Source organism: Octodon degus, unplaced genomic scaffold (assembly GCF_000260255.1).
Source record: "Octodon degus isolate 3935 unplaced genomic scaffold, OctDeg1.0 scaffold00276, whole genome shotgun sequence".
NCBI classification, from domain to species: domain Eukaryota; kingdom Metazoa; phylum Chordata; class Mammalia; order Rodentia; family Octodontidae; genus Octodon; species Octodon degus.
In genome coordinates, this window is record NW_004524852.1 from 2224665 (window position 1) to 2231724 (window position 7060).

The 7060-nt window shown below is 41.8% G+C and overlaps 1 pseudogene; it reads right to left on the reverse strand.

Annotated features, from left to right (window-relative positions):
• Window positions 1–3361: 3361 nt before the first annotated feature.
• LOC101573192 overlaps window positions 3362–7060 on the reverse strand; it is a 63997-nt pseudogene continuing 60298 nt past the window's right edge.

A 7060-nucleotide genomic window follows, 5' to 3' on the forward strand; every position in this document is an offset into this window, starting at 1 on the left:
TTTTTTGGGTAGAAGGACACAGTCATGTTAATATATGAATAGTTTATATATTACCCTCGCTGTGGCTTCAGATTACACCCTAATTTCATGATGAATGTGTGAACAATTTTACTTCTGCAAGCACACTGGAGGAGAGTGGTTAAAAGTCTGAATTCTGGAGTCAACATGCTTGGCTTGAAATCAAAGCTTCACCATTTGCAAGTTTGGTGACTTTGGGAAAACTATTTACTCTCACCCGGCTTTAGTTTTTTCATCTGTTGAATGGCAATGGTGGAAATGACTACCTTGAAGGGCTGCTACGACAAACAATTCTGATAGAGAGCTGAAGGCTGAAAACACACATTAAAGCGTGTAACAGGCCCTCACAAATGTAGCTGTCAGTGACAAGCAGCTCTCCAGTCCTCTGAGGGCCTCCCTGTGTCCCCAGTCCCGATGTTAAAGGTGACAGTGGCAGTGGTGAGCCTGGCTCTCTCTGTCAGGGTGCAAGGGCTCCAGCGTCTCCTTTCTGCTTCTAATAACACTTTATTAATATATTAGTTAAGTGTACTACAATTATTTATTTTGTTTAATTTATTCCAGTTATTTATTGCTATTTATTGAATTTATTCTTGCAATTTATTAATTTAAAATTGTTCATTCTTTTAAAAGCATCATATTGTCCCTTTGGACAAACACACTTGCTATCCAACCCCTCTTCCTTAAACCTGAATTAAACACACATGTGAAATTAGTACTTATTTATCCAGGTCTAAAGAAGGATTTATTCAAATATTTGCACTTGTAGAAAATGCATAGTAGTGTTTAATATAATCAACATCAGATTGCATATAGTATTTTTTTACCTAATATTTTTGATTTTTTCCATGCTGATACATATGGATCCAGTTAGTCTATTTTAATACTGTATCATTTTCAATTTTGTCCCCTGTTTTGCCCAGGGATTTAAACTTGGTAACTTTTAAAATATTTATTTATTTACTTTTGTATTTAGTACAGGGTCTATAGGGTCTCACTACACAGATTGGACTTGTAGTGATCCTCCTGTTTTCAGCCTCCCAAGTGCTGGGATTACAGGAGTGCACCATCACTCCCAGTCTCAGTCATGGTCTCAGCGCACCCTGGGGCGGGGTCAGCAGGACATGCCAGGGATGAACCCCAGTCCCTGTACCCTGTACTCTGCCTAAGCAGGTGCTTTAATCCACCAAGCTATTTGACAAAAAAAAAAAAATAGAGATTAGAAAAATGACGGATTCCTTGAATGAGCAATACAGGAAAGAAAACCTTTCCTTCCTTCATTTTGAGTGTCAGGTATTTGTCCCAGCAACAAGTAAAAAGTAAGACACTTATTTACTATTGACGCTATTAATTCGTACATTTGAGCTGAGCTAGTAGAAAAGAATTCAGCTCTGAGTTCCTCTATGACTTTCTGCTATTGTTTATTTGCTATCAACGCTATTAATTCATCCAATTGAGCTGAGCTAGTGTCCTCTGCACTTGTTCTGGGTGGGCTTTGGGTTTCCTGCATATGTTTCTGCCTTTGATCCTTTACTGCAGACGTTATTAATTCAGGGATTTCTTTTTTCATTTCCAGTCTGAGTTCCTCTATACCTTGCTGCAGCTGTTTCTTTATTTCAGAAACCATTGATTCATTGCTTTCAGCTGTGTGATTCCCAATTTGTTCTGTGTTAGTGTTCTCTACACTTGTTATGGGTAGGCTTGGGGTCTGAGATAGCATTTTGCTCCTTCTCATTTTCATTTTGTATAGCACTCTCTTCTGACCTTTGTTGTAGATCTTTGTTGCAGTTATAGCCTTAACACCTACTGAAGTTCAGGTGTAGATCTACAAAGTTTGGATTTATCCAGATGTACCTGGCCTGGGTCTGGCTGCTGTGCTCAGTTCCTTCCTGTTGCTGCCCTTGGGGGTGAACCTGTTGTGCTCCTCTAGCAAGATGTTCTGCTCCTGGACTAGCTGGGTGGTTCTGTCCCCTACACTCACTGCAGGGATTGCAGCTGAAGGGTTTCACCCCAGGCCTGTATGCCAGGCCTGAACTGAGTCTGGAGGGGACAAGGTGGAGTAGGGTGGAGAGGCAGCTCTCCCACACATTCACCGGGCCTGGACTAGGACTGGATCTGGGGGTCCCCAGAACTCGACAGAAATTCCTACTCTGTGGGCGGGGTGTGTGTGTGGGTACTACGGAGTGATGGGGGGCATCCCAAGAGAGTGAAAGAGGGTGTCACCCATGATGCGCCTGGGCTGGGACCAGTAGGTCCTGCCAGTGCAGGGTAGCCGTAAGCTCTCCCACACCCTCACTGGGCCTGGGCTAGGGCTGGGTCTGGGGGTTCCTGGAACGCAGCAGAAATTCCTACTTGGTGGGTGGGGCAGGGGAGGTGCTGCGGAGTGGTGGGGGGCATCCCAAGGGGGTGGAAGAGGGTCTTACCTACGCTGTGCCTGGGCTGGGACCTGTAGGTCCTGCTGGCGCAGGGTAGCTGGAAGCTCTCCCACACACTCACCAGGACTGGGCTAGGACTGTGTCTCTAAAATTTTATTTTGAGACAGGGTCAGTTGCTGATATTTGTCTAACACAGCCTAGAGTATCTGGGATTATGGGCATCGAACACCTCATCCAGCCTGTACTGGAAGTATTTTACCAGCTTTTTAATTTCTTCATGGGAGAAAGATTTTATTTGCAATTCTTCATTCTGTAAATCAAGTACACAGGAATATGCCTATAAAAAGTTTTATAATATGAAGCTGTAGATGACATGTTAACAAAAATTTCAAGCAAGACCCATGATGGCATATTTTTTTTCTTTTGTCTTTTTGAGACAGGGTCTCACTCTGCAGTTCAGGCTGACCTTTACCTCACTGGTTGTAGCTGGCTTTGAACTTGCAGTGATCCTCCTGTTAGAGTCTCCCAAGTGCTGGAATGACAGGTATGTGTCATTGTGTCTGTCCATTGTGACTTCAATCCTGACAAATTAGAAATAAAAACAGCTAAGCATGTTACACATTTAGTTGATGTCAAGCACCAACCTAGATGCTTTAACCTTATTGAGACATGAAGTTGCTCATGAAGTAAATACTATTATTGTTAGTTAAATAAAATGAGGAAACTGAGGAGATGAGGAGGAGTGCCTTTCTCTGGCTCACCAGGGAGTCGCTGGTGGAATCAGGATCTGGTATAGAGCAGTGGTCTACAGTACTTGACCATTTCAGCAAAGTACTAGATTGAAAAAAGAACAAAGCCTCATAAATTAAAAGCCAGAGAAAGAATAAGTGAATTAGTAGAAAGTTCAGAAAATTCTGTAGCACAGAGAAACTTTTTTTTTTTTTTTTGAAAGACTGTAACAGTCTTTCCATTTATTTCCTCTTTCTCTGGTAAATGTTCTGGTAACTTCGGGATGAGCGCCCGGCCACCAGAGGGCAGTGCTGACACCAGGCCCAGTCTCCTTTGAACCGTTCGTTGGTGGTCTGATTGGTGGCAGCCAGGTACACAGCAAAGCACAGGTAGCCGCCCAGGAGGAGGCTTAGCACCACGACAAAGCCCAGGGAGAAGACAATCCTTGGGAAGGTCAGGAACAGGTATTGAATGAGAAAGACTGTGTCCATAGCCTGGAACTGTCTGAAGTCATTAATGTATGTTTTCTGGTACAGATCTGACACCATCACCAAGCGGACCAGAAATGCTACGCTCAGGATGGCCTTGGTAGCTGCTGATGTGCTCAGTGTCAGGAGGTAGATAAGGAAGTACCTGGTGTTCCAGGCCCCAAAGTATTTGTTTACCCAAACACAGTGATGGTCAGAACAGTGCACACAGCCGTTACACACGCTGCAGTGCTTGGATTGAGCTGGTTTCTTTAAACCACAGTAGAGCAGCTCACATGCTTTGCAAAAATCACATCATCAAACTCATAAACTTGAAGAAATAATACTTCATTTGTTTTTGTTACAGTGCCTGTGTTCCACCCTGGACCAGGCATGTGAAACGATGACTTTTTGAGCAGATGCAGATCATAACAACACTGGTCAACACGAAAGCCAGGTAGAATAATAAGAGAGCCAGGAAGTCCATCCTCAAAGCAGGTAATTCAAAGTCTCCAGCCTACATCTTTCTCCTGATTGGCTACTTTTTCAGCTGACAACTTTGGCATTCTTTTTCCCAACATTCAGAGAGAAATCAACAGCTCCTCTAGCAGCTTCTCTCAGGCAGAGTAGTGTGGGCACCACTACTGGTGGCACCCATAGCAGTAGGAGGCATGGTTCCTCCAGGAGGCCCAAGGTTTGGGGGCAACCATCAGTGCCACAGTACTCTTCTTCTTTTTTTTTTTTTTAATGTATTTGGTACAGGGTCTCACTATGCATCTCGTACTCATAGTGATCCTCCTGTTTTCAGCCTCCTCAGTGCTGCGGTTACAGGTGTGCACCCCTACATCCAGTCTCCGTGGCCAACTCAGTGAGCCCAGGGCCCGTCCAGCTCAGGATTGAACCCCGGTCCTTGAACCTGCCTTAGCAAGCGCTTCATCCGCTGAACTATCTCGCTGGCCCACAGAGAAACATTTAGAAAGAGGAAATTGAGGCTTAAAATAGGTGTACTGGAAAATTTAGAAGACTAAATTATTAAATAAAGGTAACAGAAAAGGAAGACAAGATACAAGAAGCAATGGTACTTGATAAATTTTGTAAAATATTTTAGAAAATATAATTAAAATGTAGAGTTCCTTAATGGGTTTTTTGTTTGTTTTTGTTTTTTGATACAGGATCTTGCTATGTAGTTCAGGTTGGCCTTGAACTCATTATGTAACCTCCACAGGCCTAGAATTCAATGTGATCCCCTTGTCTCAGCCTCCTGAGTGCTAGGGTTATAAGTATGTATCACCACGCCCAACCTCCTTGGGTTATTTTGATTATAAAATACAATCTCTAAACAGGTGGCAACCAAAATAGAGTGTTTTCCCTTTAGATGCTTAACAAAATGATTTTTTTGTTATGCAGAAGGAAACTATTAGGACTTTTATATTTTTATTGTATTTCTCTATTCATATCTATTTTATATGGCTTATAATTCTCACAATATGTTGATAAGTAATGCATGTCTATAATTTGTAGTTAAGTGATTATGAAGACACATGTTATAGACGGATGCTCAAAATCTATTATTTGGGCAGTGGAATTTTTTTTTTTCTTTTTTGGGTACTACAGGTGATTGAATGCAGGGTCTTATTATTGAGTCACCTTCCCAAGTTTTCTTTCTTTTTTTCTTTCTTTCTTTCTTTCTTTCTTTCTTTCTTTCTTTCTTTCTTTCTTTCTTTCTTTCTTTCTTTCTTTCTAATTTGAGACAAAGTCCTCACTAGACTTCCCTGGCTGGACTTGAATTTGCAGTCCTCCTGGCTCCGTCTCTCAGAGTGTTGTGATGATAGGCATGCACCACCATGCCTGCCTGGGCCCTGGGAAGCTTGTAGGCCACTGCACTAACAATAATAACACACACACACACACACACACACACACACACACACTCTGACAGATTGGGCTGGGACTTGTTCAATGAGGAATAAAAATATCCTAATTTTAATCAAATAATAAATACTCAAACTTTTAGATTTTATTAGAAATTTTATGGATATATGTATGTTACAATATGTGAATACTTACAAAATTAATGTAAATATGCAGTTTCTTGTTATGTAAACTTCCCAGGGAGACATAAGAGAAGCATCTGACTAAACTGAGAAGGAACCAGTAGTCCAAAGAATGACTTAGGCAAGTCCAGCTGTGCAAGTGAATGAGTTTATTTGGAAGTCTTTATGAAGCTTGTACATAGCTTGTGGGCTGCCACACTACCAAAGTTAGCTAAGCCCCTGTGCTACACTTTTTTTGCTTTTTCCTCAATACTGGGGATTAAGCCTAGGGCCTTTGAATTCAGTTACATCTCAACTGTTTTTAGAAAGTTTTGAGGCAAAGTCTGGCTAAGTCATTAAGTTATCCAGACTGAGCTTGAAATTCTGATCCTCCTGCCTCAGTCCCCCAGAGTGTTGGGATTATAGGGATGTACCACCATGCACAGTTTAAACTATTTTTTATACAGCACTAATTAAAACAAAACTGAACCAAATGAGGAAGATAGATCACTACGAAATGGTCCTCAGGGTTGGGAGATAGCTCAGTAGAATAAGCACTTGCTTGGCAAGTTCAGGGTCTTGAGTTCAATCCCTGGTACTTAAAAAAAAATTGCGGTTTCCAAAATGGTCCTTCATTTATATCCCCCTTTTTTGTTTAGTTTTGTCAGAGATGGATATTTCATTGCCATTCAAATGTTGTAGGTGTGTGAATTCAGCAAAGTAATCCAATATACAATGGAGAATTACTCAGTTATAAAGAATGATAAACTCGAAGCCTTCATATTTAAGTGGATGCTACTTGAAGATATACTCTTTTTTTTTTTGAAGATATACTCTTAAGTGAAATAAACCAGACTCATATGTGTAAATATCATATAGTCTTCCTAGCATCCTGTTGTTAAGACCAAACTCTCAGCCACACAACTTAAAGGAGAAGAGCTTTATCTGGGCACGTGGTTCTTAGAGGTTTCAGTTCACAGATGGCTGGCTTCAAGGAAAAAACAGCATGGCAGGGGGCCATGGCACAGAAAGCTGCTTCTGTTACAGCAGCCAGGAAGTGGAGAGAAGGGAAAAAGAGTGTTGTCTTCCAGGTCCCTAGTTACCAGCTCCTTTGGACAGGCCCCTGCACCATAACACCACACTCAACCGTGAGCTAAACACCTTTCCAAAGCTGTATCTCTGAGTGCATGAGAATTTGGGGAACAGTTTAGATGTAAACTATACAATAAGAAATGAGAAGGTAGACTTTGGGGCCCAGGAGATGGCTCAGTAGAATATGCGCTTACCTGGCAAGTGCAAAGGCCTGAGTTCAATCCCCGGTTCCACAAAAAAAAAAAAAAAAAAAAAAGGTAGAATTTATGGGGATGGGTGGGGGATCTGGGAATGGGGTGGGCTGAGTAGGGGAGGGGAAGGGCAAGGAAAAATATTAATTAATTTGATA